The 13275-nt window shown below is 31.7% G+C and overlaps 1 protein-coding gene across 1 annotated transcript in view; it reads left to right on the forward strand.

Annotated features, from left to right (window-relative positions):
* The first annotated feature begins 216 nt into the window (after positions 1-216).
* LOC143083001 (tumor protein p53-inducible protein 11-like) overlaps positions 217-13275 on the forward strand; it is a 137111-nt gene continuing 124052 nt past the window's right edge. Inside the window, exons 1-3 of the mRNA XM_076259088.1 lie at positions 217-275; positions 2768-2817; positions 12114-12199. The gene's annotated coding sequence lies outside the window, so the exon portion shown is untranslated. The remainder of the gene's footprint in view (positions 276-2767; positions 2818-12113; positions 12200-13275) is intronic.

Raw genomic sequence — 13275 nt, forward strand, 5'->3', positions numbered from 1 at the left:
TAAGAAAAGCAAATCTATATTTGTCATTGTTTTGTTTTAGTTTATGTCTTAATATAGGCTGTTTTACAGTGATATAAGATTTGTATATCTTGCATAGTTTCATTAAATATATATCGAAGTTTGCTCCTAGTTCACACGAAAGGGATAGTTTTAGATAGATGTCATATAAAATGAATACTGTACACATGGTAGTATTTAATTGTTTTCTTTTGCAGACTGTCAGACAAAGTAACCAAGCCATGATGGAACCTTAAAGGTTACTAATAGACTGTAAAGTATGAAAGATAGTTCACACTAATATATGCAATAACATGGGTATTTCACAGAAATTTGATATACTCATAGAAATAGATATTTCCAGTACAAGAAGTATGCTCAATGAAATAGACATCTCAGTGCTGATAAATGTAGTTTATGTAAAACTTATACTGCAAGACATTATAAAAACCTTCAAATAAACTTGAAAAACTGAATTTAATCTTAATTTGTATTTTAGGGAAATTAATTCCCATTCTCCAGATAGGTCTAAACAATTTACAATTTTAATTCCATTAGACAGAAGACATTTGTCTGTCTACAAACAAACTAAGAAATATTACCAGATAATTACCTTTATGGATTTATTCTCCAGCTTAAGTTTTACTAATATCTGTTTTAGATTTCAGAATTTTGTATTTTGTAAAACATAATTGACCATATACTTTTAACAAACATAATTTATAGAGAACAAATTTTATTGTAAGGGGAATGATATAAGTAAACAAGTATATCAATGTTTTTTTGAAGCCCTCATCTTACCAAATGGACTTTCATCCAATTTCTTTTAAAATCGGCTGACTCACTCTTTTTTTATTAAGTAGAAAATAGGAGTGTCAAGGTCATTTTGTTTCAAGTATTTGACAATTCACAGAACGTTACTGAGATGACTCCAAGCCACATTATCACTTTTGTTTTGGTTTGTTGGGTTGTAGTCTTATGAACACCGACAAATCATCCTCACAAAAACAGTACAAAACAATTAATTTATCAAGACTTTTTAACATTGATTGAGTTTCTGTAGATATCTGTATTATTGAAGGAAAAAATTAGTACTAACTGGCCTGTGATGGATAGCTCTCTTTTTGTATAGAAAAAAGAAGCAACCTCACATGAACTCTGTTATAGTCTCAAAGGACAGTATACACTTATTGTCTTGCTAATGTGATGACATGATACAGTCAGCAACAATAGACAAGCCTTTATGAATAATGGCTTGAGGTCTTCAAAAGTGAATTACTTTAATAGAGACTATTATAGATCGCCATCACCAGCCATCAATATAAATTCTCAACAATTAATGTAGACATCAAGAATGTTTTACAGGGAACATAATAAGTTTCTTAATGTAAAGCTGGTCAGTTACAAGGGGCTGAAGAAGTACACATTATTATGACATTTGGAGTTTTAGTTTCTTGACTTTAATCCTAGGAGGATCTGGGGGGGGGGCTTTCATGGGAAAAATGTGGTTGATTATATAAGGAATCACTGAAGCATGACTGGAGCCCCCCCTTTTTTTTTAGGTCAGTCAGCCTGCCCCCCTCATGAAATGTTCTGGATCTGCCACTGTTATTTTTTTCCATTTGGTTCTAACTTTTAGAACAATCACAAATTTATTCACTGAGCTTCAATGCAATTCTCAAACTTTACATGTTTTTTAAGAGCCTTAACAATTGCAATGATTTTTTAAATATGAAGTCTTTTGTTTTGTCAACCTCTTTTTACATTGTTTAAATAAGGTCAGAATTTCAATGAAGAAAAGCATGAAGTATCTACTCAAGATTTTTAGATTTCATTTGGTTCCTAATGCAAGATGGGTCTTAAGGATGCAAATGTCATTTTTATGGCTTTGAAGATAAAATTTTAAAGGTCAAAGTAGCCTTTATCCACTTGCCCCTCATTATCAAAAGATTTTGTTTATGCTTGTTGATGTATTTTTAGCATACTCAAAGTCCAGCATTATATTCTATTTGCAATGGTCTCATAATGATTATTTTTCATGAAAAGAATTTTAATTGTAACATGAAAGCTATATTAAAAAGCAATTAAATCAACTATTGTAAATTTCTTTGAACAGAAAAATATTAGACATTTGATATTTGTTTAATTGTATTGATATTCTATTTGATTTATACCTTTGAGATGAATATTAAAAGTAAACAAAATCACAACAATATAGGTACCCTATAGCATCTTTGATGTTGCATGTTGTCAGAGGCTAAATATTAGGATCAAGTGTTCTTATGGTTTTATATGCCTTGATATTTCAAAGCTTGTTTACCTTCTTTGTTTGTATTTGCTTGTTCTCCGTCATTGAAGGAAGAAAATTTGATTATTCTATAATTTCTGATCTGATAAAAAGAAATTGAATCTTACATCATAAAATAGCTGATCCCTTATTAATTATTTTATCAAGTTTATTTGAATTAAAAAAACATTTTGGTATTTTATTCATACTTCATCTTTAGGTTATCAAATACTGCGTTGTCAAATAAAGTCTGAATCGATAAACATGCAATTTAATTGGTCAATTACTAAAATGATTGTGCATGTAAATTGGCATTTGTTTTGTCGAAATAAATCACACTAGAAAGGGGAGGTAATTAGCTTTGTTTAGATTGGTTAAAAAGTTTTTCAGTGTTTGTTCTCTAGGAGAAGTTGATAAAGGAATATTGATAAGACATTTGTAGATGAAATCCTGAATTGATTTTGAACATTGTTTGTTTTTTAGGCTGGTTTAAACGGATATATACAGAAAAGACTTGCAAAACTAAATCTAAGGTAAGAATGTGTCTTTTATCTATAATTAACTGATTATATATAAATATACATGTATTGAAAACTTTTAAAAGAAGTGAGAATACATGTTAGAAATTTTTATGGAAATGTGGTAAGATAGTATGAACAGGGAAAAATTTATTATCAAAGTGAACTCTGAAAACATCCATTAAAATGTTGATAAAAATCTCAAGTTATGAGCACAAATCTCTAGCTGAAAATGTTCAAATTTCCAGTTGAAATTTGTACTCTGTCACATGTCTGTCCAGTGGCGGATCCAGAAATTTTCATAAGTGGGGGCCCACTGACTGACCTAAGAGGGGTCCCGCTCCAGTCACGCTTCAATGATTCCCTATATAAGCAACCAATTTTTCTCCCAAAAAGGGGGGGCCCGGGGCCCCCTGCCCCCCCTAAATCTGCCTCTGCTGTCTCCACATCCTTAAACTTCCTTACAAAGGAAAAAAGTCTATAAATATAATACAAAAAGGTATACAGTAGTAACACTTTTCTATATAAACTTAAATATCTGATTAGCAAATTTCAGAAGAAACCTTTGGGTTATCTGTAATATCTGATTAGCAAATTTTAGCAAATTTCAGAAGAAACCTTTGGGTTATCTGTGTTACATGTAACCTTTAAAATCCATATTTCATGTTATAGTTACAGAGCTGTGGAAAATCTTTTTGCAACTTGTAGAATAAGGTAAAAAATTACATGCATTTTACATTTGTTATCATTTGAAGAAGATGTACGTTCATGAAAATAATTGAAGTTTTGTTTTGATGATTATTTAAAGGCTTTTAGTTACTGGTAATAAGGAAATGATTAACTCTATGTAGATTTCTTTACTGTTGCCCATTTAACTTTTTTCAAATCTAAAAGCATTGCTCTTGTGGACAATTTTAATTTTCTGTTGTCATAAAAAAGAAAGCTATTAGCTACAAAAATGTGGCCTTCCATGAAAGCTTTCAATTAGTGGTCAATTAGTTCTTACTGATCACTATCCCATGAGAAAAACTTCATTCATAAATGACAAGAAAGATTTCCTTGATATATATCAACTGTCCAAGTAGTGACCTTTAGATTGTCCATATATAAGCTGGATTTAGTTGGTAATTTCAGATTTGATCTTTCAATCTTATATATGCCGGTTATTCACGTACATTATATGGTAAACCCTTGACTCTGTCCATCCAATCATGTATTGCAACATCTCATGATTTTATCAACAGATCTTTATGAATTTTTTACATGAATTTCAGTTAGATTTTGGCATATTTAGAGTCAAGGGACTAGAAAAGATAAAAATTCTACAATTTGGATCAGGTGTTAGTGTCCTTCCATTTGTTCATTTGTTCTTTTGTTTGTCTGTCCATCCATCCTTCTGTACAGCTTCAGGTTCAAGTTTTTGGTCAAACTAGCTTTTGATAAAGTTATAAAGTCCAATCAACTTGGAATTTAGTACACATGCTCCTTATGATATGATCTTTTTAATTTTGGTTCATTCTCATTTATCCAACTTTTTAAAATTATAGGTAGTACAGGTAAAAAAAAATGTTGGATAGATGAGATCAAAGGTAATTAAGAACAAAGGGTTTTTCAGTTAGAGTTTAGGTTGAATGACAGGTAAAAAATAAGACTGAAAATTATACCAGGATTAGGTTTTCTGTAGTATTATTTAGCATAGCATGTTAAAATGTGCAACTGACATTTAGTTAATGTAATGTAAATCATTTTAAAGTTTTTTAAAGTTTTTTAACCTTTAATAAAAATGTGAATTTGACAGAAAACTATTATGAGTGTACTTTTATTCATGAAGAGATTTGTCAATGAGATGGAGCTTGTTTTGTGTAATAGATCCTTTTCGTTCATTTTTTTCTGTTCTTCTGACAAGTTGATTATGTATTACTACACAAAGACATGGTACAGCATAGATCAGCAAGGTATGTAACAAACAGGTACACAACACATCATCAGATGAATCCATACTTCACAAACTAAAATAGCCAACACTAGAGGAGAGAAGAAAGAATGCTAGACTCATCCATTTTTATTAAGTTTTTTTTATAGGATTTCATTTGAATGTTTTACAGTATTTCATTTTTTTTTTAAACTTATATAAAACTTATATTGGTAAATCTTTCAATATATTTTTCTTTTAAAGGTTTTAAATAGGATTTCATAAAAAAAGTTTTAATAGTATTTCATTTCTTTTCTTTTACAAAACATCATATGGAACTGTTATTGGCATACAAAAATCAAATAAATAAAAAATCCTTTCTAATTTGTCTTACAAAAAGTAATATTGGCAAACAAATCAAATTGAAAAGATAAATAAATACATTATTTTTTTTTTAAGAAAACACATTAATTTCTTTTTTGTACTGTAACGTTACCAATTGACTGGTTCTTTTATTTTTTTCTATTCTATTATTTTCACCATTAGAATATATGTTTTGTATCACATGTATTTGTCTGCCTCCTGTTGAAGTGTAAAACTGTCATGAGAGTTTAAAGAAAGTACATGGTACAGATTTGTACTTCCTATGTTCCTACACTCTAACCAACTCATGCCAAATTAGAGTTTTTACCCCAATTACACAGTCCACTGAACATAGAAAATAGTAGTACCCGCTTCAGGTTAAAGTTTTTGGTCAATGTAGTTTTTGATGAAGTTGAAGTCCAATTATCTTAACTTAGTACACATGTTCCCTATGATAGGATCTTTCTTATTTATGCCAAATTCGAGATTAAATGACCCAAATTTCATGGTCCCCTAAACATAGAAAATGATGGTGCAAGTGAGGCATTTGTGTACTATGGACACATTCATGTTTTTTTTATTATGTGTACAATAAAATTGAGAATGGAAATGGGGAATGTGCCAAAGAGACAACAACCCGACCATAGAGCAGACAATGTCTGTTTCACTAAAGACAAGCGCTGTCTACATTTGTATTATTTTTTATATGAAGATACCAGAGTTATAACACTTTGAATCATTTAAAATTCTACAATTCTGACCAGAGGTCCAGAAACGGTCACATTTGCCAGTCTTGTTCTAAATTCTTGATTCTGACCATATCTTCTGATTAACCTGAATCAAAGTTAATTTATTGAATGTTTGGTTTTATAAATGATTTTGTGTTGACATTTCAGAGTTTCGGGACTTGATTTGTGGTTTTATAAATGATTTTGTGTTGACAGAGTTATGGGACTTGATTTGTCAGACATATATACATTTGTATTTGTCCTCTACAAAATCAAGTTTGCTTGTACCTTAATCCCAATATTAAAATAACTGCTGAAAGCGTTTTTTAAATGTACTCCTGATCTGTTGTTCCTGACTTATGAGACACAAATAGTTGATATCTATAATAAGCACAGCAGTTTAATTCATATTTAATTCTTTTAGAACAGAATCTTTCATGATAAGAGCTGATTTATTTTTCCACCTTATTTTAGCCATTGCTGACTCTGCAGTCTTCAAATAAACAAAATACAAATTCATCTTCTTATTGACTTGCTGCACAAGAACAAGAGAGAAATCAAACAGATTTATATACAAATAGGAAGAAAGGATTGGCAATCGAATCAAATTCCGGATATGGTTTGAATAATACACCCCCATGTAAACCTAAATAGATGACTGCCATCTTACAACTTGCCATCTTGTGTTTATGTGTACTGTTGTTTGTCTTTTCATTTTCTTTTTTGTGTTTGGCAATGTCAGTTTGTTTTTGACTTTTTGAGTTTGAATATCACTTCGGTATCTTTTGCCTTTTTTTAACATTTTGACATTACAGCCCATAAACTTTTGTTTGTGTCTATCTAAGGTTGTAGATTTTTTTTTCATCAGATCTGAACCTTGTTAAATCTCTAACATTCACAAACATTAGAAGACAAATTTACAAAAAAATCAAATCAAATTTGAATTTTACAGTGTAATGGTACTGTTAAATATTGATTAATTCCATCTAAAAATTGCAGTGTTTAAGATATAGGAATCAGTTCGGTTGAGTGATGTGTATTGTAGGGTATTCTTTACAAAATCTAATTGAAGGAAATCACAAAGCAAAGTATATTTTGACTGACATGTTCAATAGACAATTTTCCAGACCCCTAGGTGTGAGTAATTTGGCAGCATTACTGACAGATCTGAAAATGAAGCAATTTGTCTACCAGCAAAATATTGGAAATTATCTTAGACTTTAAAAACCTGAAGAAAAGATGGTGATAGCAAATTGAGAAAATTGGTTTAAAGTTACCTATTTTAATCGATGTGATTCCATCTGCACTTTTTAGTTAAATAGATGATTGCTGACCTATTCATGTACTTTTTTCGTTTTTTATATAGATTAGACCGTTGGTTTTCTTGTTTGAATGGTTTTACACTTAGTCATTTTTGGGTCCCTTTATAACTGTAATACTGTTCGGTGTGAGCTAAGGCTGCATGTTGAAGACCTAATTTTGACCTATAATGTTTTTTCTTTTACAAATTGTGGCTTGGATGGAGAGTTGTCTTATTGGCACTTATACCACATCTTCTTATATTGTGATATCCTTGGATTCATTAAATTTTTGTCTAGCCTGCAAAAAAAGTCGAAGTATGTCAAAAAAAGGGATTATTATCTGACAGCAGGGGCAGTGATGTAAACTATTTGTATAAAACTTTATATTTCAGAAGGTAGAAGATCAGGAGGATTTATACCTTGTATGCAGATACCTTATGCTACAAAATTTCTGTCTGTTCATATGTCCATCGTCCTTGATCTCATTTTCCAGGTTCATTTTTTTTTTAGTTTTTTGTCTATCAGACAGGGTTTAAGATTTTATGTTTAGGTCTGTTTTGGGCCCCACGCATAGCCCCTTGTGTGGACATGGAAATACCAGGCGTTCTTCTGTCCATCCTTCCGTCCAGCTTAGCGCTGTCACAGGTTTTTATAAAACTATTACTATAGGTTAATATCAGCAATTTCTGAGAAATTTTATATTCTGGTTGACGATGGACCCTTTAAAACATTAAATTTATAGATAATGGCCTTGTTAGCACTCTCAAAGGTACAATTTTTTATAAAGTATACTTTAAGTAATGCCCTGGAAGGTCTCATTGAAATATACAGTATACAGTGGGAAAAAAAGCTTTTTTTTTTTATCCCCATGTTGAATTTGATGATTTTTTTTTTTTAGTGCTTATAAAAACCTGCTTGCCTTTATTTAGCCCGATTTATGATAGTTTTCTGCAATTATTACAAGACTAATGAGTCACTTATATAGAGAATTGATTTTGAAAGTTGCAACTGATAAATACCTAATCTACAAAGTCTATAACAGTCTGCATGTTCCCACTGCTGTACTTTTATCAGTGCCGATGACTTTGATGAATTGTTTTCTATAACTACTTGTATGGAAGTGTTAAAGTAATCAACTTAAGACTTCACTGAATTAATTTGAACACCTTCGTGGAATGAAATTTAAAAAAATGGAATTTAGGGAACTCTATAAATTGTTTTTTTTGGTGAATACTCTGACTATTGGAAGTTAATATTTGATGGTAAGTAGTCTATTGTTTGCCATAAACCTATATATTTGTTGAGCCAGAATTACTTATGCGCATGCATCTAACAAAAGATTCAATCTGCCAAAAAGCTACTGTGATCTTTTGCAACCACTTGAAATAAAACATTTCATTTGTCCTTTTTTATTTTTTATATATTCAATCTGAATTAATACTATATTACTATTTGAAGTGACTTTTAGGTCCATTGGGCCGGGTGTAATTTAATTGAAATATTTCAATATTGTACATATTTTGTTATACACAATGTCACTATAATAAACATATTTGTATTGTATTTATCTTACCTCCTATACATTTCTAGGAATGTGATTGGTTAAAAGCGCCCTTGTGGAGACCGTGTATGTTTCATATTAGGTTAGTAGGGAGGCGGGGCTTATCTCATACACGGTTAGAAGTGGTGTTACGTCCCTTTATATTCCATATAAGGTAGTAGGGAGGCGGGGCTTATTTCATACACGGTTAGTAGTGGTGTTACGTCCCTTTATAAAAACAAAACGGTACTGAGAAAAAATCATAAAGGTTTCAACAGACAAAGAAATTGATGATTAAGATTGAAATAAATTCATAAAACACATTTAAACCTAACAAGTTCTTATTGTTGTTATCTGTTTTTGTAGGATCAATGGAAGTAGTTTCTTAATGCTAACAGTAATGAAGACTTACTCATTTTGATAGGTCACTAGTCTAAATTTCACACGTTAAGATAGTCGGTAAGATAAATTTGTTACATAGTGTGCTAGTGACCTAATATGGTATATATATATGGGGTCAGTAAATTCCATATGGGGATTCGAGCTTCGCTCTCACCCCATATGAAATTTACTGACCCCATATATACCGTATTAGGTCACTAGCACACTATGTAACTAATAGTATGGTTCAAAATATTTAGCTTTGAAGTAATAATTATAAGATAAACACATGAGGGCATCAGCAGTATTGGGTGTATCAGATTTACTCAAAAACATTATGGTTAATGTAAAATTTCCAAATTAAAAAAATTTGAAGGGGTTTAACAGCAATTTACCTTAATTTATTTTAAGGAAAAACGTGATAAATGTAGGATATCCAAGCATATTTAAAGGCATTTTGGTGATTTTATGGTAATACCACTGACCAACCAACCAACATAGGCATAAAAGGTATAAATATCAATAGGGAGACTAACCAACATGTACATTATTGTCCAGCTGCCGTCCATATCTATAAACACTTTGAAAATCAGAGATAATTTGACGTACAGCTTTCATACATGGTAGAAATATTTGTCAGTATACCCATGACCTGGCTATAACTTTACGTTGAATTGACATATTTTAAAGGAGTTATTGGACTTTGGCCCTCTGAGACTGTTTTTATTGGAGTCATTGGGCTTTTACCCAATTTTGACCTTCATAGCACATAATGACACATCATAACCCATGATTTAATTCCTCATTTATACAGTGTGCATTTGGCTACATCCTAGCAGTCTTGTTAATTTGAAAGGAACACTCCCTTTGCAGTAATATAATCTCATAGAAATCAACTTCAGAAATTAGAGGTTTTTTATGTCTTGTTCTCAGATATATGATATGAGGTTTTTGATGATTAATTCCACTGTGTAACCAATATGACTGTTGTACTATCAATATACATTTCAAACATGTATTTACAAAATTCTGATTTGATACTTGATTTTGCCGATTTTGATTAGTTTTGAGAGAAATTTAATCAATAACTTGTTGAATTAGAGAGGAAACCAATTTCATTCAGTTGAGTTTCAAATTATTTTCTATAAAGTGAGAAAATAAGATATAACACTGAAGTAGAATTTTAGACATGATTTTTTGGTTTAGCTTAATTAATGTTCTTTTATTAGACTTGAAATTGAAGACTCTTGGTTTGAATTCCTGATTTGCCCTCAAAAAAAAAATATTTTAAGTAATGCTGTTTTAATATATATGTATTGAATTGATCATAACTAACAAACCTTGATAGTTTTCAGGTTTTAATGTAATCATCTCTTTATGATTGATATGACCTAGATCCTTCAGGGATACATTGACTGCATTCTTCAACAAAAACATATGTGAATAAAAGCATACAAAGATAAGTCATTTACAATCAAAAAATTGTTTCTGTAGATTTTTTTTTTTTTTTAAGATTAGACAGTTGGTTTTACACAAGTCATTTTTGGGGCCCTTCATAGCTTGCTGTTCAGTGTGTGATCCAATGCTCTGTGTTGAAGGCTGTACTTTTGACCTATAATGATTTACTTTTACAAACTGTGACTTGGATGAGAGTTGTCTCTTTGGCACTCATACCACTTCTTATGATTTCTGCTTGCAACAGATATTTTTTTTCTCAAGGTTTAAAGGAAGATAACTCCAAAGTTCCAATCAAAGGGCACCTGTTTTTTTTTTTTTTTTAAATCAGTCATGTTAAAATTAACTGATTTTTTGTTTCTTATATGTAGAATTGCAGCATCAGGCTACATATCAGACACTTTTTAAAATTATAACAAGATGCTCCTTGTGTACCAGTATCATACACTTAGTTTTTTTTTTAGTATATTTATTTGTAACATTGTGTCTAAAGGTTCAAAGGGAGATAACTGTAATATGTATTTTGGAAAGGCAAATTACAATGAACTCAGTTCTTACTTGCAACCATATTATTTCTGGAGTTTATTGAACATGGAAATCTCAATGGTTAAAAGAAAAGTCATACAAAAGAACACAAAACACTTCCAAGGATTTGTATACTGACTATACTATACAAATCCTTGACACTTCATAGAAAGCTAAAGCTTGAGCACATTAAAAGTGACCAGAAACATAAGCTCCTAGAAATATTAAGCAGTTTTGCTATTAAGGCTAAACTCGTGTCTTTTTTTATATTATTAATGATAATTAACTTTTATTAGACAATTTATGGAATTTATGAAGCATCAATCCTAGGAAATCATCATGGTTTATTGATTAGTATTTTTTTTTTATTTCACTAGATTTTTGGTAACTATAAGTTATAGGTCACTAGCATTATCTGATTGTAAAGTGTGCACTTGTGGGTCTAGCAGGGTTCATCTTTCTTTGACTCCTGTGTTTCCACTCTAGTTTGTATTAGGACTGCTTCTCAGTGAATTTGTTTTAGTCAACAATAATTGTTATATACATTCATTATACAAGAGGGGGTTAGGACCTTTATCGGAACTCCGGGATCAGGTGTTTTTAAACTTGGGATATCCGGATTGACCCTTTCGGATCCGAGAATTCTTTTTTTCGAATTCAGGACCTCGGGATTTCGTGTTTTTTAAGCCCGGCATTTTGGGATTTCGTGATTTTAAGCCCGGGATTGTTGGATCAGGACCCCTCCTACCCTCCCTCATAGAAGTATGTTTGATAATTGTTATGTTGTTTTGACTTTAACCTCAGTTTCATAGATCCGTTGTCATCTTGAATTGACATGGAATATTTAGTAAAACCAAGATCAATCAATCATATTACAATGCAGGCTGCTATATATAACATTAAGAATAACAGTTACATAGATACTTCATCACCTCCATCCCAAGTATTGGTTTCTGTTCTTTAACTTTAGTTTGCCTCAACCATATGTTCTTGAAACATATATGCAATGCTAAAAATCACAAACTGTCTTAACTATGTGAATCTTACATCTGTATGTGGATCTGTGTCCCATAGACATATTCTACAAATTTTTTTATTTTTTTCAGTGCTGACAACAGTTCCACAGATGACTACAATCCAAAACTTTCTGTAAACGGCAAAGAAGGAAGTCCGTTCAATCAGAGAATACTGGGTAAAATTAAATGATCGTTGTGAATTTGTAAGATAAATATAGATTTAATTACTGCATTTAGTAGGCAAAATAGCACACAACATGTGTTGCATTTGTAAAATATGATTATTTTACAATTTAAATGCAATAATTTATTGTCAGATGAAGAGGTGTTGGCTAAACATCAATGGGACAGTAATTCCAATGACAAGTATTAGATGTAATCTTCTCATATGAGGGGCGTTAGCCTGAAAGATATGAGATGATTACATCTGACTGGCGTTCAAGCCTGAAAGATATGAGATGATTACATCTGACTGGCGTTAGCCTGAAAGATATCAGATGATTACATCTGACTGGCGTTAGCCTGAAAGATATCAGATGATTACATCTGACTGGCGTTAGCCTGAAAGATATCAGATGATTACATCTGACTGGCGTTAGCCTGAAAGATATCAGATGATTACATCTGACTGGCGTTAGCCTGAAAGATATCAGATGATTACATCTGACTGGCGTTAGCCTGAAAGATATCAGATGATTACATCTGACTGGCGTTAGCCTGAAAGATATCAGACGATTACATCTGACTGGCGTTAGCCTGAAAGATATCAGACGATTACATCTGACTGGCGTTAGCCTGAAAGATATCAGACGATTACATCTGACTGGCGTTAGCCTGAAAGATATCAGACGATTACATCTGACTGGCGTTAGCCTGAAAGATATCAGACGATTACATCTGACTGGCGTTAGCCTGAAAGATATCAGACGATTACATCTGACTGGCGTTAGCCTGAAAGATATCAGACGATTACATCTGACTGGCGTTAGCCTGAAAGATATCAGACGATTACATCTGACTGGCGTTAGCCTGAAAGATATGAGACGATTACATCTGACTGGCGTTAGCCTGAAAGATATGAGACGATTACATCTGACTGGCGTTAGCCTGAAAGATATGAGACGATTACATCTGACTGGCGTTAGCCTGAAAGATATGAGACGATTACATCTGACTGGCGTTAGCCTGAAAGATATGAGACGATTACATCTGACTGGCGTTCAAGCCTGAAAGATATGAGACGATTACATCT

The sequence above is a fragment of the Mytilus galloprovincialis genome, chromosome 7 (genome assembly GCF_965363235.1).
Source record: "Mytilus galloprovincialis chromosome 7, xbMytGall1.hap1.1, whole genome shotgun sequence".
Classification (NCBI taxonomy): domain Eukaryota; kingdom Metazoa; phylum Mollusca; class Bivalvia; order Mytilida; family Mytilidae; genus Mytilus; species Mytilus galloprovincialis.